We start from the raw sequence: 24,557 nt of genomic DNA on the forward strand, positions 1-24,557 counted from the left end.
AGTAACAGTAATTTTGGAAATCATTATAACGAAGTACTATTATGAAGTAAAGAATGGTATTCAGTGTTGCTTTACATGTTTCTACTGTCATTTTAAATTTTGTCTGGTTCCTGACAGTTCTGTTCATTTATTGGGTGGACGCGTTTCTTTGTGAATTTTTGACATGTTTGTATGCCTGGAACCTGGTGACACCCAGGGTCTCCTCAAGTGGTTTGTTGAAGTTTTGGATAATTAGATGTATTTCTTAAAGAAGTAAATATCTTGTCACAGATTAAGCTCCATTTAAACTCGCAATTTATAAAATAAAAATAAATGTTACTTTTCTGCCTACTTTTATAAAGCCGATAGCTTTGATCTCACTGTTCTACATTCATTTTTAATCAATATACGCATATGTCAGCAGAACAAGATTTGGAAGTGACATCAGAGCAAGAGCAATAAAGGCTTGAAGGAAGTGAAAATAACCAGCGTTGGGTACATAAAAATTTAAATTTAAATTCCTGGTTTAATATTGCTTTCTTTGCCTTCATAACATAGCACAGTCCAGATGAAATTACCTTTCAGTGTAGCCTTTTAGAGTCAAAGAACATAATTTAATATATCACCTGAAAAACATTTTAACTAGTTATAAAACTTAAAATATTCTTAGAATCTATAGTAACTTATAGTTAATCTTTACCCTTGTCATTGAGGCAAAATATTCTGAAATTTTCTGAATTTTTATAACCTCCTTCCATGATAAAGAAGGTCACATCTCCAGCCTGGGCAAGAGCGAGACTCTGTCTCTACTGAAAATAGAAAGAAATTATATGGCCAACTAAAAATATATATAGAAAAAATTAGCCGGGCATGGTGGCGCATGCCTGTAGTCCCAGCTACTCGGGAGGCTGAGTCAGGAGGATTGCTTAAGCCCAGGAGCTTGAGGTTGCTGTGAGCTAGGCTGATGCCATGGCACTCACTCTAGCCTGGGCAACAAAGCGAGACTCTGTCTCAAAAAAAAAAAAAAAAAAAAAAGGTCACATCTTACATTGAATCGTATTATTAAGCAGTGGAAATCGTGAACAAATGAACAGTGATGGCCGCTGAGTTGGACTGATGTTAAAGGGGTAGTCATTCCCAGTGGTTCAAAGTTGCAGTTTTATATTGTCAGTCACTAATGTCTAGGTGAAAGGTTTATTCTGCCTTAATGGTCTCTAGTTGACTTCAGTGTCTCTGTTCAGGGAGATAATGGGGTCTTAAAATCAACCCACCTGCTGACTAACAGAATCATGCCTTTTAGAATGGGACCTTTACTGTTAGGATAGAAACAATAACTTTCTAAATGATTGCAATGCAGGAAGTCAGTATTATTACATATTCTCATCCAGTGTCATTAGTGGACCTTAGAAAATACTAGAACTGGTCTTAAACAGATAGCCGATCTAGATACATAACACTATCATATTATGGCATATAAGTTGAGTTAAAATTTAAGAAGTTGCTTTTCTTTCTGATTGGTCTTGATTTGGGCTCCTCATAATTATTATTATTAATAAGTGTGCCTACTCTCCAGTTAGTAAACTTTAGAAAAAGTACGTAGGGGTAACTGAGTACTGTAGGGGCTTCAGTCTTTAAGGTATGGTGAGGTGAAATCTTTCTAAGGGAGGAAGCCTTTGTAACACTACAGATCATCTGCTAATTCATTTTTGGTAGATTTAGCACATAATGAATTAAGTTCAGTGCAAATAAACAGTGACAAAGTTAAGTTTGCTGCTTCATGTTTTCTCCTGTATTTTAGGCTTAAGGCAAATTATTTTTCACTTTTTAGTTACCATCCAGTAATCTGGGAATAGCTAAACATAGATTAAGAAGTTTAACAGATACATTTTCAGTACTTTCTAATTTTTCTTTGTCCATGCTTGATTCCTTAAGGATAAAGTTTAAACACGTGTACCCTGACAGAAAAGACATCTGAGAAACAAAAGTCCATTAACTGCCCACTTTTGCGTCTGCAAAAATTGCCTCCAGAACCAGAACTGAATAAGGATTGTGACAGAGAAGTTGTATCTAGATATCCAGCACTTCATGCTGTGCAAAAGTCTGAGGAAATGTCAGTCAAACCTGGCAAAGTAGAGAGGAAAAGTAATTCAGAACTCATCACAAATGAGATGAAGCAGAGTTTTGCTGAAATTTGTGACCAATATCAAACTTCCTGGTTGTCCTGATGAGGAGCCTCTGCAAGAGAACTCTGAAGGAGCAACAAACCAAAAGGAAATACTCCCTAACTTGACAGATCGTATGCTCGATTATAAGAAAAAGGATGCATCTGAAGTGCCGATTTCTGGAGAAATCCAGGCACTTCCTGAAGGAAAAGATCCCCATCTCAAAAATGGCTTTCCATGTCAGTCATACTCTGGATCCCCGGAATATGCTAAGAAATATACAAGGGTGGAACCTGGATTGGAGAATGTGATTTCTTCTCCATCACATAGTGACAAAGTATCAGAAATACATCTAGAGGAAGAGTTACAGCAAGACATGCAAACATTTAAGAACGAGGTGGGCATGTTATGAGCAGAGCTTGTGGCTCTGGAGAAAGAAGAAATTCCACTTCAAAAAGAGGTAGGGCTTCACTTGCTGCTGCTGCTTTTTGTTTTTTCTCTTTATCAATGATCTGATCCATTCTCATTTTCTACTTCTGAAAAGCTTATGCATGTATAAAAGAGGGTGATCTAAATATGTAATTGTGTGTAGAAGCAGATTATTTCTACTATCTAAATGATAATTCAGGAAAACTTTCTCATAATTTATGTTCCTTAATCAACCTAAGTCTTCCAAGTGGCATAAGGACTGGGAAACTAATTTAGCCATATAGCCTGTGACCTTCTGAACCAGGATAAGCGTGAAGAAAGTTGCTAAAACAATGTAACAAGCTCTAGGGTTCCACCCCCGCCCCCGTTGAAAATGAATTGCATTTATTTAAGCAATAAAATGGGAATCCAATGGAAAGGGAGCAATGACTGAGAAGAGATATAAATATGTATCTGGCCTTGAGAGATGTAACAAATGAATAATCCCAGCCAAAGGAATCTGTTTAATGTGCTTTGGTGTGTGCAAGTTTATCTGTTTAACTCAAACTGTTGGAACTTACAGTTCCATCATGACCACATTAAACATTTTTGACAACAAATATATATATATACATCTACATATTTTTTTTAAAATCACGACTCTGAAATGTTTCTGTTGAATCAGACCTTTATAATACATTGTTTAATAAAGTCTGCTAAGTTTTGGCATGTATGATTTTAAATGCTCAGGAACTTCACATTTGACTTCAAAGTGGACAGCTGAGTTCTGTTCATGGAGTTTTAAAGATGAACAAAAATCTGGAAATAATCTTCTTTCAAAGTAAAACTGGTTGAGATCTCCCACTCCCCACAAAGGCATTAGATTATTTTGCCAAAGTCCCATTTTTAATTTAATTGATGAATCTGTCTGGTAATATATCAGATTCAGCATTATGGAATTGTATCATCTCCTTTGGTGCCATAAAAGTAATGCCACTTGAGGAGCTTTGGAGGAATCATGAAATCTTTCTTGATTTTACTCCCATAATCAGTAGATAATGGAGTTAAAAGAGATAATTACTTATACCGTATATCCCCCAGCTATAAAATGTTATGGTTACTGAATGTAAAATTTGGAAAGCATCTCACTTTCCAGAATTCCACACTAGCAACTCTGCACTTTCACTCTGTTCCTTGTGTCGTGGCAAACTTTGCTTCCTGTATTTCAGTGAGCATCTTGACTTTTTTGATATCCCAGGATCCAAATGAAAAAAAGAATGATAAAGGGCAGTGGAGAAAAGAATAGCTTAGTGCAGAAAGGGGAAAGCTTCCTTTCTGTTCCTGAAAGCCCACCATGTCACATCCTCTAAATCTGGCTGCTTACCATAAAATCCAGGTGGTGAAGATAGAAGCGGGCATGTTTTGTGCCTTTGTCTTTTTATTTCTCTGTTTCTGCCAGTCAGACGGGGTGAAAATTCATATTAGATAGTGAAGAGTGGATGGGAATAAAAACACAAAATTAAGAAGCACCCTTTTTGAAATTTTGGAAAATTGAGACCTTAAAAAAATTTCAGTGATAAAATTACAACAATTCTATCTGATAAATATGTAATTATATATAATGATAAAGTAAGCACAAAATATTATCATGCTAAAATCATGACAAACTGAGTCAAGCGATACAATCAATGAAAACAAAAAAGTTACTTTTATTGAATAAAATAATAATAATTATTCTTAGTATCAAACTTTGATTAAAGGTTAAAGAAGAAAAGAAGCACAAAAGTAATGAAATGGTGGCATCAGAAAACCTCTACGATGGTGCTGCTGATGACAGTGCTGAGGATGGGGTAATTCAGGAAAGAAAGGGTGGAAAACCTGACCGTCAGCACTTTCCTAGGAAGGAGAATGAAGAGTCTGATAGGTGAGCCTGCAGCACGATTTAACACCCAATAATTGTTACTGTGCTGTAAAACTAATTCTAGTTTGGGCTGATATTCATGATTGACTCATTTTCTGCATTTACTAGGGATATTCAGCCTTGCCTGGTAAGCAGAAAAAACGCAGATTAACAAACGATGAGATGCCATTTTGTCCAATCCTACTGATATTTTATTAAATAATAACCAGTGTTGGCAAACGGGAGGAAAATAGTGCTCTCATATACTGTTGGTAAATGAAATTGGTACAGCCTCTTTGAAGGGTAATTTAATAGTGTGTATCAAAATTTCAAATATGTCATTCCTTAACCTAACACCTTCACTTCTGAGACTAGATCCTACAGGAAAACGTGACTTGTGTAAACACACACACTCACACACATTTTAAGGATATTTATTGTATATCATATATAACATACAATAGGCACATATATATAAAGTACAACATGTTAAGAATATTTATATAAATATGTTACATATACACATATGTATATTACAGATATTTATCATAACACTGTCGTATCAAAAAGTTGGAAATAGTCTAAACATCCATCGATAAGGAAATAAATTGTCATACTCAGAAAATAATTATGCAACCATTTAAAAAATTAGGTTAGGTCTGTAGTGTACTGATTATTTCATAGTTCAAGTGTATTTAAAGCATTTAGTTTGATGACACATCTTAAGCACATTGTGTTAGAATTCTTATAATATCTGCTGAATTGCAAATGAACCTACGTGCTTGGCACTCTGCCTTGTTATTGGCAAAATTGCCAGTTATTAAGTTTTTGTGGTTCTCAATTCATGTGTGCTCAGATATTGAACCCTCAAATTAATCTGAATATTGACAAGGGATTGCACATGGGTTTCCATCTTCCATATAAACATTTCAGTATTTTGGGTAAAACATTAAAGTACATCAAAGGATCTTTGACCTGCCAAACCAGAAGCTGGCCGACTTTTTCTGTAAAGAGCCAAATCATAATATTTTAGGCTTTGTGAACCATAGACTGTCTGTTGTTATAGTCCACAATCTGTCATAGACGATATGTGAATAGGCATGACTGTGGTCCAAAAAAACCTTCCTTACAAAGACAGGCTGTGGGCTGTATTTGGCCCAGAAGCAGTAATTCACCGCCCCCTGTGCTAAAAACCAGTGTGCTGCTAGTGCAGTGAATCATCTTCTTAAGGGTACCCTGCATGCATGCCATTCTCCTTGCTTTTAAAATATAATGTATTTTAGTATGCACCACACTGTATTTTTCTCCAGTGACTTCATATTATATAATTTATAAAAATTCAGTTTACAAAGATTATTTTGTACATTTCTCCCCTTTTATTCCTGTTATAGAATCAATATTCCAATATGAGTAATTATTTTGTATATTTGATGAGCATAAAGTTGGGTGATTTTTGCCAAGTGACAAAAATACTGCCCTCGAAACTGCCTTTAGTCTTTCTGTGGTCTTTAGTTACAAGCAGAGCAAAATGATAATTAGCCTATAGAATCGAGAAGTGTTCATGGGGTCTTGCAGTTATATAATTTTACAAATTTATTATTTTTAAAAAATGCCATCTGTATATCATTAGAAAAACCTTTGAAGTGTTAAAATATACTATGTAAGCATTATACAAGAATTGAAAGCTACAGCTAAGCTGAAAGATGATGAAAATTAGATCATCCATGATCAGTCACTTAGGTATGATGCCCTTGAAAGGACTGTCTGTACTTGTGGACTCAGATTTCCTTTCCATTCACTCTTGAGCTCACTCTGGCAATTTCACTCCCACCACTCCTCCAAAACTGTTTGGCTGAAGGTTTCTAATGACTTTCACTTTAATAAATCTAGACATAATTTCCCAGACCTCATTTGATTGAACCTGTCAGCAATATTTGACCCAATGGAAGACTGTCCTCCATAACTCTTTCTTCACTTGGCTTTCAGGATGTCAGTCTCTCACCTGGGATTCCTCCTGCCTTTGTGGTCCTTCCTTCTTAGCCTGTCTTGGGAGCTTCTCCTCATGTCCCACCTTGCACACATTGAAGTGTTCCAGGACACTTTTTAATATATCATGTATGCATTAGGAAAAGGGCATAGTGTTGATTCTCTTATGTCTTGAACCCTGGGCAGTGATCTAAAAGCAAGCAGCACACCATCACATGGCTCCATATCACTAGTATCAAATCAGGTTTTTTTGGTTTTTTTTTAGTAACACCTAAAATTGAGCGATAATTAACAGACTGTCCAATTCACTCATTTAAAGTATACAGTTCAGTGGCTTTTATAAATAGTGTTCTCACTGAGTTATGCAGTCTTCACCACAATCAATTTTAGAAGATTTCATCACCATAAAAAGAAACCATACGTCTTTTGACTATCACCCACCAGATTCCCCTTCCTTCCTCAGCCCTAGGGAACCCCAACAATCTACTTGGTTTCCATAGATTTAGCTATTCTGGACATTTCATGTAAATCCCATTGCAACATGTGATCTTTTGTGACTGGCTTCTTTCACTTAAAATAATGTTTTCAGAGTTCATCTGTGTTGTACCATGTATCATATCAGTACTTCATTCCTTATTGCTTAGTAATGGTCCATTGTAGGAATATACAAAACATTTATTTTATCCATTCATTAGCTGATGGACTTTGCGTTGTTTCCACTTTTTGGCTATTATTGATGAAACTGCTGTGAACTTTCATGTACAATTTTTATTTCCATATGTTTTCATTTCTCTTAGGTGTATACTTATAAGTGGAATTGCTGGGTTATATGGTCACTTTATGCTTGGTCTTTTGAGGAGCTGCCAGTCTGTTTTCCAAAGTGGCGGTACCATTTTGCATTCCCACCAGCATCGTATGAGGGCTCTAATTTCTCTGCATCCTTGCCAACACTTATTTTCCATATTTTTGATTGACAAAAGATTGGATCCTAGTGCTGTGAAGTGGTATCTCATTGTGATTTGGGTTTGCATTTCCCTGATGACTAATGACTTTAAGCATCTTTGTGTGAGCTTATTAGTCATTTGTACATCTTCTGGGAGAAATGTCTATTTAAGTCCTTTGCCCATTTTTAATTGGGTTGTCATTTTATTTCTGAGCTGCAAGGGTTCATTATGTATCTGAGATATAAATCCCTTATCAGATACATACTTTTCAAATATTTTTCTCCCACTTGGTCTTGCCTTTTCACTTCCCTGACAGTGTCGTTTTCAAGCATGGCACCTTTAAATTTTGATGAAGTCTAGTTAATGTTGTTTTATTTCATTATAATTCATAGAATCATCCACAGATTTTTGCCATCTAGGAAGGACAGGATTAAGTCTGAGCTGTCAGCTTTCCTCACTGGAAATCAAGGTAATCCATCATCTTTCAGTTCACAATTAGATCCTCCTTTGACTTGGTGCCTGGTTCATATATGTGATGGCTGATCCTTTTCTTGGCAGAGGTCCTGCACTCTCAGAAACCACAACTCCCTGCATGTATGTGCTTTTCCTTAAAGAAATAGAGATGCACAGCTATACTTGATAGCTCAGTTCATGATTCATGGAATCATGAATCCATTCAAAGAAAAATTCAACCCATTCAAAGAAAAATTTTCAGCAGTGCAGCACTTAACAATCAGGTAGCATTCAGGCAATTGATTGAGACTAATAATATCAAATTAGTAATTTTGATTTCGAAATTTCAGAGCCAGTTTGTATTACATAGGGAAGCATTGTGGCACAACGTAAAGATGAGATGGTCTTCTCTATACAGACAAGCTTGAAGTAGCAAAAAAGGAAACTGTGTTTAATTTCTGAACATTCAAAGCACATTTCATTCTATTTAGACTGAAAAGAATAAGAATGTTCCCATAACATCCTCTTTTTTTCCTCACCAAGGAAAGGAAAATGAAGATTGATGAGTACTAGATTGTTTAATAAATACTGAGAGCTGCTTATCTCTTACAGAATTTCAGTTAATTGAAATCAGGTAAAATGTTTGATTTTGGTTATTAAATGAAATATTTCTAGTTGTTTTCCAACTATTATACTTGAAATCATACATCCCCTTGATTACCAGTCTTGCTTACTCACTAACTGGGGGGAAAATTCCAAAGTGGCACAGTTGCCTAGTTGTAAGAATTTTGTAATGGAAGGAAATTTTAGAAATACTTCCTCCTCTTATGTCTCTCTTCTAGTTGTGTGCTGCTTCTCATTAGTATTGTTTGTCATTAACAAATTATTCTCGACATTAATTAGATCCTGTATTAAAGGTGACCAAATTCTACTGTGTAAGTTCTTATGTTTCTTATTGCCTCTCTCTTTAACTCCATTTTTTTTTTGTTTATTTTTCCCTAAAACATTACCCAAAGTTTAGCAGCTTAAAACAACAACATTTTTGCATATGAATCTGTGGTTTGGGAAGAGCTTGGCCAGGACAGCTTGTCTGTGTTCCCCACAGCTTCGCTGGGGACAGCTCAAAGGGTGGGAGACACTGGGGTCATTAGAAGGTTTGTGCACTAACATGTCTGGCTGCTGATGCTGGCTGTGGACTGGACCTGTGGTTGGAGCAGGCAACCTGGACACCTACACTGGAAGTCCTGGGCTCTCACTGTGGCCTGAGCTTCCTCACAACGGAGCCAGGTTCCCAGGGCAGCAGTCTGAGACACAGAGCCTTTTCTGACCTGATGTTGGAAGTTGCGTGGTTGGTATCACTTTTACCACATTGTGTTCATTGGAAGCAAGTCACTAAGGTTGGCCCATATTCTATTTTTTAAGAGATGAATAATTTTTTCCTTTTAATTTTAGTTGACATATGTAACTTTACATATTTATGGGATACACTGTTATATTTTGATATGGGTATATTAATACAATGTGTGATGATCAAATCAGGCTAATTAGCGTATCTGCCACCTCAGACATTTATCATTTCTTTGTGTTTTGAACATTCAGAATCCTCCCTTCTGGCTTTTTGAAAATATACAATAAATTACAGTTTATTTATATTTACCCTATACTGCTGCAGAACACCAGAACTCTTTCCTCCTGTAGAGCTGTAATTTTGTATCCCTTAGCCAACCTCTCCTCTCCTCCCCACTACCTTTCCCAGCCTCTCTACCCACAGTTCTACTCTCTACTTCCATGACATCAGTTTTTTTCAGCTCTCACATATGAATGGGAACATATGATATTTATCTTTCTGTGCCTGACCTATTTTGCTTAATAATGTCCTCCAGATTCATCCCGGTTGCTGTAAATGACAAAAAGGATTTCATTCTTTTTCATAACTGAATAGTGTTCTGTTGTGTATGTGTACCACATTTTCTGGATCCATTTGTCTGTCGGTGGGCATTTAGATGGATTTCAGGTCTTAGCTGTTGTGAACAGTGCTACAATAAACATGGACATACAGGTATCTCTTTGATACAATGACTTCCTTTCTTTTGCATAAATACCCAACGCGGGATTACTAGATCACATGGCAGTTCTACTTTTAGTTTTCTGAGAAAACTCCACATTATTTTCTATAATGGCTGTATTAATATACACTCATCCCAGCAATGTGTCAGAGTGCTCTTTTCTCTGCATCCTTGCCAGCATTGTATTTTTTGTCTTTTTTATCATAGCCCTTCATTATAACTAGAGTGAGATGATATCTCATTGCAGTTTTGATTTGAATTTTCCTGATGATTAGTGATGTTGAGCATTTCTCCACATACTTTTGGCCATTTGTATGCCTTCTTTTGAGAAATGTCTATTCAGATCCTTTGCCCACTTTTGAATCAGATTATTTATTTATTTTTTTGCTGTTGAGTTGATTCAGTTCCTTGCACATTCTGGATATTATTCCTTTTGTGATGAATATTTTGCAAATATTTTCTCTCATTCCAAAGGTTGTGTTTTCAATCTATCGATTGTTTCCCTTGCTGGGCAGAAGCTTTTTAGTTTATATAGTCTTGTTTGTCTATTTTTAGTTTTTTGCCTGTGCTTTTGAAGTCTCAGTCATAAAATCATTGCCTAGATGTATATCCTGAAGCATTCCCCCTGTGTTTTCTTCCCATATTCATAGTTTGGGGGTCTTACATTGAGGTCTTTATTCAATTTTGAGTTGACTTTTTTCTATGGTGGGAGATAGGGGTCTAGTTTCATTCTTTCTTCTGCATATGGATATCCAGTTGTCCCAGCACCATTTATTGTGATGGTGTCCTTTCTTGGTTCTTGGTGCCTTCGTCAAAAGTCAGTTGGCTGTAAATACATGGATTTATTTCTGGGTTTTCCATTCTGTGCCCTTAACTGCAAGAATCATTACTCCTTGCAATGTAATTCAAATTAGCATAAAACATTTGAAGTTCAGAAAAAGACTTACGGCATTAGGATCCATATTTACAGGATTCATTAATTAGAATTTAATTTTCAAAATGTTCATCTGGGAGCCATGTTGACTCAGGCTTAAATAATTCAATATAATTAGAAATTATATAATTTAGAAATGATGAGGAGTGACAATGGGGGAGAAGGGGCAAGAGATGTTCCATTGAGAGGTTCCATAGAGACATGTTAAGGAGGAAAGATTGAAACAATCATTGAATAATAAGTGTAAGATCAAGGGCAAATGTGTGCCAAAGATGATGAGAGTAAAGAATATATTTTTGTGACTCCTGCTGGCTTTAATTTTCTGAATTTTCTTTTTATGGTTTTTTGCTGGGTTTTTTTTTTTTACGTTTTTTAAATTTCTATAGATTTAAGAGGTACAAATGCAGTTTTGTTGATGGGTATAATATATAGTGGTTATGTTTGGGTATTTGGTATAAGCAGCAGTGGAGTAGCGTACATTGTTTTTACCCATTAAGTAATTTTTCATCGCTAATCCCCTCCCACCCTATCAAGCTTCCAAGCCTCCAGTGTATATTATTCTTCTATGTCCATGTTTGCACTCATTATTTAGCTCCCACTTAGAAGTGAGAACATGCAGTATTTGACTTTCTGTTTGAGTGATTTTTTTTTCTTTTTTTTTTTTTTGAGACACTCTGTTGCCCAGGCTAGAGTGCTGTGGTGTCAGCCCAGCTCACGGCAATCTCAAACTCCCGGGCTCAAGCGATCCTCCTGCCTTGGCCTCCCGAGTAGCTGGGACTACAGACATGTGCCACCATGTCTGGCTAATTTTTTCTATATATATTTTTAGCTATCCATATAATTTCTTTCTATTTTTAGTAGAGACGGGGTCTCGCTCTTGCTCAGGCTGGTCTCGAACTCCTGAGCTCAAACCATCCACCTGCCTCGGCCTCCCAGAGTGCTAAGATTACAGAAATGAGCCACTGTGCCAGGCCTGTTTGAGTAATTTCTTTTAAGATAATGGCCTCAAGTTCCATCCATGTTGCTACAAAAGACTTCTAGCTAAACTAAACAAGAAAAAAGGGGAGACCATTCAAATAAACGCAATGAGAAAAGAAAAAAAGGAGACATTACAACTGATACCACAGAAAGACAAAAGATCATCAGAGACTACTATGAGCAACTCTGCTCTCACAAACTAGAGAACCTAGAGGAAATGGATAAATTCCTAAAAATGTACAATCTCTAAAGATTGAACCAGAAAGAACAGAAATCCTGAACAGACCTATAATGAGTAAGGAGATTGAATCAGTAATAAAAAATAAATTTCCCAACCAAAAAAAAAAAAAAAAACAGAAATAAAGAAAAAGCCCGAGACAAGGTGGATCCATAGCCAAATTCTACCAGGTGTACAAAGAAGAACTGGTACCAATCCTACTGAAACTTCTGAGAAATTGAGGAAGCCAGAATCCTTCCTAACTCATTCTATAAAGCCAATACTACCTTGATACCAGAGGCAGGCAATGGCCTTGATTTTCTGAGTAGTTTAAGGATCTACATTTGAAAAATCTGTTATCTGTTACACTATAGATAACATTTTATTACAACTAAATTTATTTCAAAATGTATTGTTTGTTTTGTGTATTTGTCTTGTTGATTTCTAGAAGGAAGGTGTCATCTATTTCTCCCTTTAAATTTCAGTTTTGCATGATTATTATAATTAAGTTGATCTTTCAGAAAAATGATTCTTCTTAGAGAATCATTTCATTCTTAAGTTGTTGTAAAACAAGACTATTAGGAAAATAAAAAATGATTTAGAAGTTTCGCCACATTCTTGAATAGTTCTTAAATTACATTATTTAATTTTTTTAATTTTAAATTCTACTGATTTTGAACTATCAAACTACGTGAAAACTAATATAAAAATGATTCAAATCTTTTACAATTCAGATTTATTAGGTCATTAAATATGAAATGTCTGATTTCAAATGAAACTTTAGTTTTTTATATCTCAAACAGGAAGCAGTAAATTAATGAAAGTATGCACCTAAACCATTGACACAGTTTTGCCATCTTAATGGTAGTTTGTTTATGCCAGCAGCAAAAAAGGCTGGAGAGTGAGGGGCGATGAAATAGCAAAAGGTATTTTCCACAGCTTGTTGAGAATTGAATATTTTTCCTTGCAGGTAGTGGTCCAAAGCCTGGAAGAAGTGGTAGTCAGTTGGTGCAAGGTCTGGTGAATATGGTAGATGACAGGGAGTTTCCAAGTTCAGACTCTGTAGTTTGAGCAGCATTGTTTGTGCAACATGTGAGTAAGCCTTGTCTTGCAAGAGCGTTGGCCTGTCTCCAGTGACCAAGTTGGGCTGCTTAATTGCAAGCCTCCTCCTCATTTCATCCAACTGGTTGCAGTACACGACCACTGTAATCGATTGACTAGGTTTCATGAAGCTCTAGTGGATAATATCAGCGCTGGACCACCAAACAGACACCATTAAATTTTTGTGATGACTATTTGGATTTGGACTGTGTTTTGGCACTTTATGTTTATCCAGCCATTGTGCCGAATGCTTGCCATTGTCAAAAGAATCCATTTTTCATCACTGATAACAATATGGTATAGAAATGGGTCACCTTTATGTTGTGACAGCAAAGAAAGGCGAGCTTCAAGACGATTTCACTTCTGACACGTTATTCATGTGGTACCCATCTATTCAGCTTCTGTACCTTGTTGATTTGTTTCAAATGGTCCAATATTGTTGGAAGAGTAATGTCAAGCCTTGCTGCTAATTCATGTGTAGGTTGAGATGGATTTGCTTCCACTACAGCTTTCAGCTCATCATTATCCACCCTGATCTCAGGTCACCCACGTGGCTCATTTTCAAGATTAAAATCACCAGAATGGAACTTCTCAAACTGTCAACTGTGCATTCATTAGCCACATCCCTCCCAAACACTTCATCGATATGTCTTTCAAGCTGTCTGTGCAGCATTGGTTCCACAAGGACTCATATTTGAAAATAACACGAATTATTGACTCAACCATGCATCGTTTCATAAAAATTGCTCAAAAATAAAACTTTCAGAGATGACCACAGGCCAAACCACATGTTTGAAGGAATGAGGATGTACCTTCATAACAAAAATAAAACAAGAAGTGTCAAAGTGAAATGCCAAATATCAATGGTCTAACTTAATACTTAAGGAAATCAGACATTTCATACTTAATAACCCTGATTCCAATTTAATCATCAGTTTAGTGGATATTGATGATAAATATTTTAACCTTCAGCTTCTATTTTCACACATTTAAAATTGATCTCTAAATCACTGGCTCAAAACTAAAAGAAATATCCAATGATTATTCAGGTTATAATTATTTTTAAAATGTATCCTTTGACTTGTTTTAGACACAAACAGAATCACAAGAAGCCTCAGAGCGGCTAAGACACAATCATACTGCTCCAAGAAGTCAGCTCAAATGCAGGACTAAAGATTGGAAATCTGCGCTTTCCAAAAAGAAACCTCCTAAAGACTCTAATGAAAGCAAATTGGAAACGATAAGCAGCACTATCTTAAAGAATTAAAACTTAGAAAATTCTTGTCCGACGAACTAAACAAGTAAGTCAAAACATAGAATCCTGTTAAATAAATGGAACTCATTGATTTGCCTCAAAAGCATAATTTTTAGTGAGGCAGGTTCTTGAAATCAGTGGTGTTGACTAGAAAAGGTTCACAAAGTCTGTGAATTTAGAAGGGAGACCGGTTCTTCTCAAGGGTTACCCCCTGCAGGCTGGCCACCCTGACAAGCTGGGAAGCAGCACAGACACTACAAGAAAGAGAGGGGTAAGACAAGAATGTATGCTGAATGGTTGGCCACGTGTACATATTCAACACGTCACAGGAGGAGCTATGAATATTGTTAGGGAGACATACACACATGTATATGAGGTTTACAGGTATGTACATACATCCATGAACACTTTGGGGTGGAGATTTAAGATACTAAATGTGTTACAAATGGGTCCTATATGTAAAAAGGTGAAATGTAGGGCCCGAGTCCATGAACTGCACATGCTCAGAAGACCAGCCAGAACCAGTCTACGGCTGGCAGCCATTTATTAAGAAGAAACTGTTTGTGATCTGAAATAGCTGTTGTATGGAAACCATAAAAACAGGAGGAAGGTGGAGGGAAGGAAGGGGAGGGAGGGAGTGAGCCAGGAAGTCTTCCGGCCTTTTGTTCTTCTCAAGTCAGCTTTTGAAAATCTCTAGTAAAGATTAGCCAGGGGAAGGGGGATAGCAGCAAATGCAATGTGGCCAGACTCTGTCCTGTCATGGCCAGGAATTTAAATCTCTGCGGTCCTTTAGCCAAAGGAGGGTCTGTTAGTCTGTTGAATGGGGGTCAGACTTTAAGAGTCCTCAGTGGGAAGGAAAAGCTAACTAGACTATATAATTTTGGAAAATGATGTTAGTGAATGAACTTACCTTTAAAAATGTTAGTCCAGGGCAGTTTATGTCTCTCTGCCTTTTGGGGAGTTTTATATGGCTTTTCCCCCCCTTATTATTCTCATGTAGTTAACCTGATCTCTTAGTCTTTGAAGCTTTCCAATTTAGAGAGCGATATTGTTATAAAATTCCCATTAGCATTCCCCTAAGTAAAAATATCAATGAGTTCAGCTATTTTGTGGAGGTTACAACTTAATGCAAAAGGGTCAAGTACTAGTGCTGCTCTGGGCACATTCTGGCACTCAGTAAACTCTCCTTGGTTGCCATCTTTGATATTATCACCGCAGGGTGTCTGGAGAAAAACTATCCTCTACAGTGTGTCTATGCATAGACATACTTGGGGAATAGGAAATGATGAACTTAGGGATGAAAAGAAGTATAATTCCCAAAGTGGTTAAAGCTCGTATCTTGGTCAGCCTGAGGGGGTGTGTGGAAGACAGCCAGGACAGGTCCCCCTCTGCTGCCCTGGTAACCATGCTAGGAGCTACCTGCCTTTGCAGCTCCTTTAGTTCTTTCTGATCACCACCTCAGCACTCTCCTTCTCCCCTAGGTGTTGCTCTGAATTACTCCTCAGTGCCAGTGCTTAATTTTTCCTAGAAAATGGGTGAAACGTACAAAGGTGGTGAAAACAAATGCTTGAAAATGTCTTCGAGGGATTTTTTATTAAATCTCCAAACTGGTTTACTAAATATAAGTATTTCTGCCTTTTTTTTAGTTGAGTTTTTGAATCTGTTTTAGTGTTACAGGTTTATTTCATTCATAAAAAGTATTTATCTTGGGTTCCTTTAAATAATAAATATACATATGTGGTTAAGTACTGGGATGTTTAAGGAGTACAACATAATGTTTTGATATATTTATACATACAAAATGTTTATTATTGTCAAATTAACAAATTCATAATCTCACATGGTTGCCCTTTAAATACAAGTATTTCTAAAGGACATCCTCCGGAATCTTACAAGGAGAGCCATTCCAGAAGATAGCGAGTGTTGACTGTTAAGCCATCCACCATTGGTACCCATTTCTCTCCCCTCCTTCCTGTGTCTGAATTACTTGTTTGTTAGAAATCCCCCTAGAAATGCTTGTACTCCCTTAGAACAATTTTAAAACTGTACTTCCATACAGTAGGCATGCTCTCACCCATTTTCAGTGTTAAAATACTGTTTATTGGGAAATTTTATTTACTCCTCTGACAATTTTTTAAAAGTACAAGTCGTTTAGGAATCATGTAGGGAAAATGAAATACTAAGCATTTGTGTTTTGCAGTCTTCACAGAGTTAATGAGACACTAGCAGAGGTCAAGACCAACCGTCTGGGGGAGAAATAGAAGACCGGATCTGTATCTGCTAGTCCTACTATGAGGCCAGTCCTGCAGTCACCTTGGGTTGCAAATCTTAATGAACTTCAGCTCTCAAAAGAAAATTTATTCCAGGGGAGAACATAGTGATCCCTGCCTCAAGCCCAGAGAATACAAATAACAGCCTAGTGAACAGCTTGACCAAGGTAGGTTAGATTATCTTTTTTCTTTAATTTCATATTTCTGATATAATTCTTATTTTGAATGTGGGTGAAATACTTAGTTGTTTAATTGGCTTATGCACGTTAAATAAAGGTCATAATTATCTGTGTAAATAAAGAAAGGAAACAGAAATCTTACATTTTCCTAAGTCTGTGGAGCCCTCATTTTCAAGAGATACCCATTTGTTAACTTTGGTCATTAAATGTAAGTACACGGACACATTTTAAATTTCTTTAAAAGCTGCATTTAAGTTAGATTTTAGCAATTGAATATCGTTGCCTGATAACTAAAGGTATACTGTGAGATGCTTTGGCTTACTTTCTACTTGACTTTCATTTGGTCGTGGTTCATAACTCTTTTAAAGTTTTCTTGCGTCATCTCAAGTTTTCCATCCCTAATCCTAAGTGAATGCTTGGCATCCTAACACTTAGCCACAAAAGGATGTTAATTATTAAAAATGATCCAAGATAAATAATTTTTATGAATACAATAAACCTGTAACACTAAAATAGATTAATTCTGTTTTTAAGTTAAAACTTTTGTCATTTTCTTATGTAAGAGTATATCCTTAATTGCTATTGTACTTATGGCATTTTCATCTCAATTTTTGTGAAATGTGTCTACTGCTAGGGAATTGTACGGCAGTTTTTAAACTGTTAGGTCAAGCAAATATATGGATTTTTAAAATGAAGTTTACTTATGTGTCTCTATTTTGCCATCACTGGAATGATTGAGGACTAAGATGGCAATGATATCAAAAGTGTTTAAATGCAACTATTATCAAACAGAATCAGTGACATTCTTCCTGGCCAAATTCCTGGTGACGCTACACATGGTCCCCATACCCCCTGGAGATGTATTAATAACAGGAATCTCCCCATCCAACCATGTGATTTCACTCATAGTAATAATTTCTAGGGATCTCAGAATGAATCCAACCATGACAAGCTGTATCACTTGTACAGCTGGTAAGAGAAAAAAAATAGTTCACCTATGCTTGACCTAGTTTAAGATACGTTTCTAACGCTTGACCATTTTGGGACTAGAGTGAAAATTTAAAAAGCCAAGCTCAATGGTGGTGCCTCTAGTCCCGGCTACTTGGGAGGCTTAGGCAGGGGGACCACTTGAGCCCAGTAGTCCATAGCTGTAGTGCACCATGATCGCACCTGTGAATAGCCAGCCGCTACTCTTCAGCCTGGGGAACATAATGAGACCCTGTCTCTAAGAAAAAATAATTGCAGAAACCATAAAACATTTGTTTGAACAAAAAGAAAGAAATAGGAACTAGTTTTCTTTGTGTATCATTATTATTAAACTTCCTATTTCAGTCAGTGCACATTGGCTTATGTTTTGGTGGTGGTGTCATGCTCATCTTAATGCAGAGAAAAGTAGCATAGGCCCTTGTGAAACGAGCTCTCAACCTTGTCTCTTTACCTGGCTTCATGTCCTAACAAATCGCAGAAGAGAAAATCTGAGGTTCAGCCAACAGCTTAGAAGTTCAAATTAAATGACTGTTTTAATACCTAAATTACAAGATCCTCACTAGCTGATATTTTGTCATCACTTTGTTAGCTTCCTTTGTTTTACTTTTCTGAACAAATTGAGATAACCAGGGTCTGAGTGCTTCAGAGTCATAAAACTGGACGACTGGGTACAAAAAGATGTGTTAAATACTTCTGTAAATTGTTAAGCATGATATGATAACGGAAATCTTAAAAATTTATTGCAATTTTATAAAAGACGAAACTTATCTGGTTTAAAATTTTATATTTGTATTAGCTTTTATCAGGAAACTCAGATCATGTATCATTTTACAAGGTGATGATGAAAGAGTGTGTATATGGAGATGCAGTGCAAGGGAAGGTTTTTGAGGAAATATTTTCCCCTTAATTAATTTTATTGGGGGAAAGAGGTGTTTATTTTTAGGATTTCTAGACAAGTTGAGAAATCATTTATTTAAAACTTAATGTATATGTGCTTTCCTTGTGGGGCACTGGTTTGCCAAATCACATCAGACTTAACACAAAAGATTAAAAAGCACTGTTCTATTAAGCTACAAAGACATGTCCCATAATCACTGCAGAATGCCTTGAAAGAGCCCTTTATTACAGTTGTTGTTTACAAAATTCTTAGAATTACAGAAAGAAAGTGCCTTCTAGAATTGCTGGAAATTTAATTATTTCCACTATGAAAGCATCACATAATATGATGAGACATGGTAACGTACTATCCAAAATGATTTTTAAAAAGGGGGGGGTGGGCTTTGGATGGGGCATTGCAAAACAACAAGATGTTTAGAGATTTTTAGCTATGATTCTACAAATTGAAATGTTAAAGATGGCATTCATACTGAATTTGTTTACCCATCCACTTTATTTGCAAGATTTTAGCATTTTGTGCTATTCCTACTCTGAGGTTCTATCTTGGTATTTGTTTTTTAAACTTTAAGGCAAATAATTATAATTATTTCTCTAGTATGTATTTCAGTTGTAGTGATTGTTGAAGCAAGTTTCTCTGTGTTCATAAGATGTAGCATTCATTGCATCTCTCCCCCCATTACGTGAAGTCTTGCCTTGCCACTTACCACCATTGTAGTGATAACAGATTACTAAGAATATGTCTTGCTAATGTTTACTTTTGGTTTTCATGTTCTAGTTTAATTCTGGGGTGCTTGATCCTATATATGAGAAGTAATTTTAGAGTTTTATTGGTTTCTTATTCCATTATATTATTATATACCACCAAAATTAAAATTAGCCTGCACAGATGCATCACTAGTTCACTGTTTTTGAACATAGTATTCTTTTCTGATACCTGAAATCTTAAAAAAATATTCCAATTTATAAAAGATGAAATTTATCTGGTTTAAGATTTTTTTATATTCAAGAGTTGCTAAGGACTTGTGTGACTAACACATTGCATGTCACAATAGTTACTCAGTGCATGTGTTTTTAAATGTTCTAAATAGGAAGACTAATTTTTACATAGATGGTTTTTGGATTTTGGGTGCATTACTGATACTTTTCAAACATTTCTAGTGATTTATTTAAGTAATTTTTTTCCTTCTCAAATATGCATTCAATTTAGAAACTCTTTTCCTCAATGTGGTTATACAGGTACATCAAAGCTAAAACAATGTTTCTAAGACTTTCACTTTTTACACGATGGAATATCATATCTCAACAGAATATTGAATTACATTTCTTCCCAACTAAAAATAGGCCTGTTTGCATCACTAAGCCAGTGCCTGTCTCCTCTGAATTTCAGCTCTAATCAAACTATCATAATTGTTATGCTAATTACTCATAAAGCAAGGACAGAGTATATTATAGCAAAGACTTGTTTATTATTTCAGTTGTAGGCACTATATCATTCTGCCTATCTCCACTTCATTTTATCTGCTTAGCCAAATGCCAAGTAGTCATTTTATCCCTTGAAAGTTTCAGGTAATCTTTCTACTTCTTCCAATTCCTTTTCTTTCTTTCATTTTTTTCACAGTCTTCACATGTGTGTTCCTGTACTTAATCCTTCAGCTCCTCGATCAACAAACCTTTCCCGAGTTCTTTTCTCTGTGACAAAATAGTTGCATTTAATATTTACAGACTGACTAGTGTAATTTCCTTCATACATTGAACTACTTACAAGTTGATATTGAACTGCAATGGTTTAAATCGACAGACTTATTTGATCCCATTGCATTTGCATGCATACTTATTTTTATAACATCTGAGTGCTCCTTAAAATAGAGAATGATGTCAAATTTTAATTTAAATACATCAGTAGTTACTGAAAGTGTATTGACTGTGGAAATGTGTGGGCGTGCATGTGCATTTATCAAATTGGTCTGTAAAAGGGAATGCAGTAGTATTTTCCAACCTGAAATCTCAAGTATAATTTAACAATAGCCTGGCAATAACTTACCATTGCATGAGGGAACTTTATATTTGTATTTGTTGGGATTTGCTATTGTTATTGATTTCACTATGTTTTTCTAAAATCTTCTAAATTTTAGAAAGATCTAAAATCTTCTAAAATCTTCTTTTCTAAAATCTTCCTTCTAACTCTCTTCCTCTTTCAAGTGAGGGTTGTGTTGAAGAATGTACAGTAAGATTATAAAGTCAAGGAAGAAGAAAACATGTCCATAAGCGTTGTATGGTCACCTTTCTTGGTGGGGCTCTGGTAGGGTAGGCAGCAAATGACACCCTTTTTCCCCTTCTGAGTTCAGTACACGGGAGTCAGCCAGGTGGACATCAACATCCTAGCCTTGTCACTGACTCATGATAACTAATGGGAGGATGTGGCTCAGCTGTGCAGCCACAGGGGGCTTCTGAATACTTCATCCCAGATCAGGCACTTACCCACACGGTTGAAAGTGCCTGAACAGAAGCTTGACACCTGTCGCAGGAGCTGGGTGCTTCCTGCTAAGATGACAGCAGAATTGAATCCATGTCATTGTAGGCAGACAGATCTTCTCAAAGAAGAGAGGCAGAGCTCCAACAAGCACACTCAATGCACTTTGCCCAGATTCACCCAGTCACTCAAGAGGAAGGTAGAGAATGTAAGTCCTCACTTGGAAAAATGAAGGTTCTGCTATCATTTCTGCCTGGATTTAAATTATAATTGAAATTAACTCCATGTCTCTGTATGTACCAACTAATGGTGAGAAATTAGACTGCTATGTCAGATGGTAAAGAGAAACCTGGTTTGGTTTTCCATGTTGCTCCAAATAACTCACAACACAGATAATTCATTTGTTGATAGATTTTGGTAAACCGAGTTTATTTGGAGAAAGTGAATCATCCTTTTAAGAAAGAACTTTATTTCAATTTGCTTGAAATCTTCAACTAAAAATTTTCTCCTTCAAGTTCCCTGTTCTGTAGTTTAAAAATTTGTTCTTTATAAATCGAGTACAGTGACTGCTACTAACTGAAGTTATGCTATCAATTTGTGTTCCTTAATTTGTATTTATAACTTTAGAACATACAATTTAGTTAGAAAGCTACTTTTTTATGTCTCCTGCCTTCACATTATTGAGCTACATGATAGTTTTACGTATGCATTTTTGTCTGAGTTACATCAAAAAAAATCTATATATTTTTTCTGAAGATGAAGGAAGTAACTGGCATAGAACGTCAGGCTCAGTAAGACATAAAGCTCATTCCTGGTTCGTAGTGAATTGGCTTGTGAGCGCAGGCAAGCTACAAACTCTCTCTGAGTTGCCTCTTATGTAAATTTAGGGACTTTTCCTACATCAGGGACATTCGTACCTTTTCAAACATTTTTTCAAAGAAGAGAAAATTTTTAAAATATTGCATGAAACAGTATTACATAGAACAGATAAAAGCAGAGCTGTGTGGCTACAGCAGGGCTGGGGGCTCTGAAGCTGTGACTTCCTTATCCCTTAAGCCTGCAGTGTCTTCTGTGGAACCTTAGATTTCTGTGGGACATCGGTTGAGAACTACCAGTTATGAGAGACTCCTTCTAATTAGCTAAAATCCACTGGCACATTGTTCTCCCGTGTGTAACTTCCTCCACGTCCCCTAGTTACAAAAGTATAAATAAAGCAACAGATGTGCTCCCCTTGTCAATACTGGACTTCAGGCTGCTTCCACCATCTGACACATAATCCCCACCTGGAAACAGATACAAAGGACACGGAGAAAGGAGGAGCATTTTTATTAAAAATACTTTATGTATTTTACTCCAGAACAAGGTCATATAGCTTTTGATTTAGTATTATGCATAATTTGAAGATCTGCAGTTTATGAATAGTTTTTTATTTCCTCTGGCAATGTTCACTTTTTCCTAGGCTTTACTCTACACACTCCAAAACCCATTGATGGCAGCCGCCGCCTCCCAGAACTGAATAGGACAGTGATTAATGTCACCAAGACTTTTTTTTCTCCCTTCTCCATCCATTATCTGAAGTCATTCAACTGGACACAAGAATTATGAATTTCTATTAAGGGAAATATGAGGAATGTGTGAGATTTAATGGGAAAGTAGGAATAAAATGAAAGAGACTTTTAAAACATCATTTAATATGTGCCAGTTTTCACTTGCCAATGTCAGCAAAACCACCCCAGCCTCCCACCAGCCAGAACAAAACTGGGGGATCAACACTCCAGACCCTTTTCCTCAACTTCTGGGTTCCCCTCCCAGAGCAGCTGCCTCCCAGTGTTCTGAGTCTGTCCCTTTTCCCTCTGAGCTTTTACATCTGACCTGGTAACTGTTTCCCAAAGGCAGTTGCCCTTGGCAGTCCTTTATGTCATAAAGAATCCAAGGGTCAGTGAAAGGCTGGAAGAGGATTGATGTGGGGGGAGCCCCTCCAGGGTTGGAATAGAGGCACCAACTTCTACCCTGTACTCTTGAAGAGTTAGGGGAAAAGGGACCTCTACTAAACTTGTGATACAGAATGTATTCTCTAGAGAGCTAAGACTTATTCAGTACAAACGTAAGCACTCTGTCAAGAACAGTATTTCATATTTATCTAAGTAAAATGTACATATGGAAGTAGTTGTGGCTGGAGTATAAAGAAGTAATAGAATCTGTTACCCATGGGAAATAAATATTTAGGAGAAGTGCTTTTGGGGGAAAAGATAGTAACTTACCTCAGTAGTCCCTTAATTGAAGTTATGTTGCAATATACATTTTACATGTGTTTATCAGTGGTAATGATAGATTATTTCAGTGAAAGCTTCTCCCTTTATCTGGTGCTGAGCTACTACTTTTACAAGACCTGGCTAGGAATTCCATCACAGAAGTTATTTTGTGAAGCCTGTCTGTAATGTTACTGTCACAGAAATGTTGTGGAAAATAGTCTCTCAAAATATTGGGAAACTTGTTAGTCAAATATTTGTAAAGGAATTGGATATTATATTATCAGTCTGTATGGAAATTGTGCTTCTATCGTTTGAGATTGTAGTATAGGATTTGTGAGAGCTGGACTGTGTCATCTTCATCTTGTAATTCTGGTGCTTATCATAGTATGTTAACACATGGTTGTTGAATAGAGAAGAGGGAAAAAACCAGAAGCTCTGATACTTAACCAGAATGATAATTCAATGTGCAACTATGGGCAAATTATTATAATAATTTTGTATTGTAGTCATACATATGTATTTTTCATTCTTATTAACACTGATAAAGTTCTCAACTCTTTTTTACTGACTTACCCTTAGTTCCTATGGAATCTTTTGGTAAAGAAAATAATTCTTTCTTTATCCATCCAGGTGCTGCCAAATTGGAATCTGGAGCCTCTGCTGTAGGGTAGCTTCTCCTCCAAGATCCACTGATGAGAGAGGCCTAGTTTGGAAAGCGTCATCAGAATATATACCAATAGTAAAAGTTAAAAAAATGTGTATGATCGGATAGACTTTTAAGCAGATATTGCAAATGAAAACCAGTGTTATTGAATATGACATCCTCAGACTGTCCAGCGTCAGCTGTTTAAACAGCCAAACAATGAAGTGTTCACGAATACTTTAGTGAAGTTAATTGATAGCTTATTTGTATTTCATGATTTTTACGACTATACGTAGTGATAGATTTAACTTTAGACAGATAGCATTTTGTCTCCTAGTACTGTGGTCATTGTCAATGTTTGGATGTATTACAATTGTTATAGGGCCATCAAACTTATATAATTGTAATTTTAAGCATGGATTTATATAGATGTTTCCTCATGGAGAAATAAAATTTGCCTAAGGCTTTTCACCTTT

The 24,557-nt window shown here is 36.3% G+C and overlaps 1 protein-coding gene across 1 annotated transcript in view; it reads left to right on the forward strand.

Annotated features, from left to right (window-relative positions):
- LOC123625346 (putative ankyrin repeat domain-containing protein 19) overlaps positions 1-24,557 on the forward strand; it is a 57,469-nt gene extending 32,912 nt beyond the window's left edge. The window contains exons 10-16 of the mRNA XM_045533753.1: positions 404-474; positions 1,912-2,601; positions 4,310-4,473; positions 7,772-7,848; positions 14,219-14,429; positions 16,584-16,820; positions 24,069-24,557. The gene's annotated coding sequence lies outside the window, so the exon portion shown is untranslated. The remainder of the gene's footprint in view (positions 1-403; positions 475-1,911; positions 2,602-4,309; positions 4,474-7,771; positions 7,849-14,218; positions 14,430-16,583; positions 16,821-24,068) is intronic.

This window comes from Lemur catta, chromosome 20, assembly GCF_020740605.2.
Source record: "Lemur catta isolate mLemCat1 chromosome 20, mLemCat1.pri, whole genome shotgun sequence".
NCBI lineage: Eukaryota > Metazoa > Chordata > Mammalia > Primates > Lemuridae > Lemur > Lemur catta.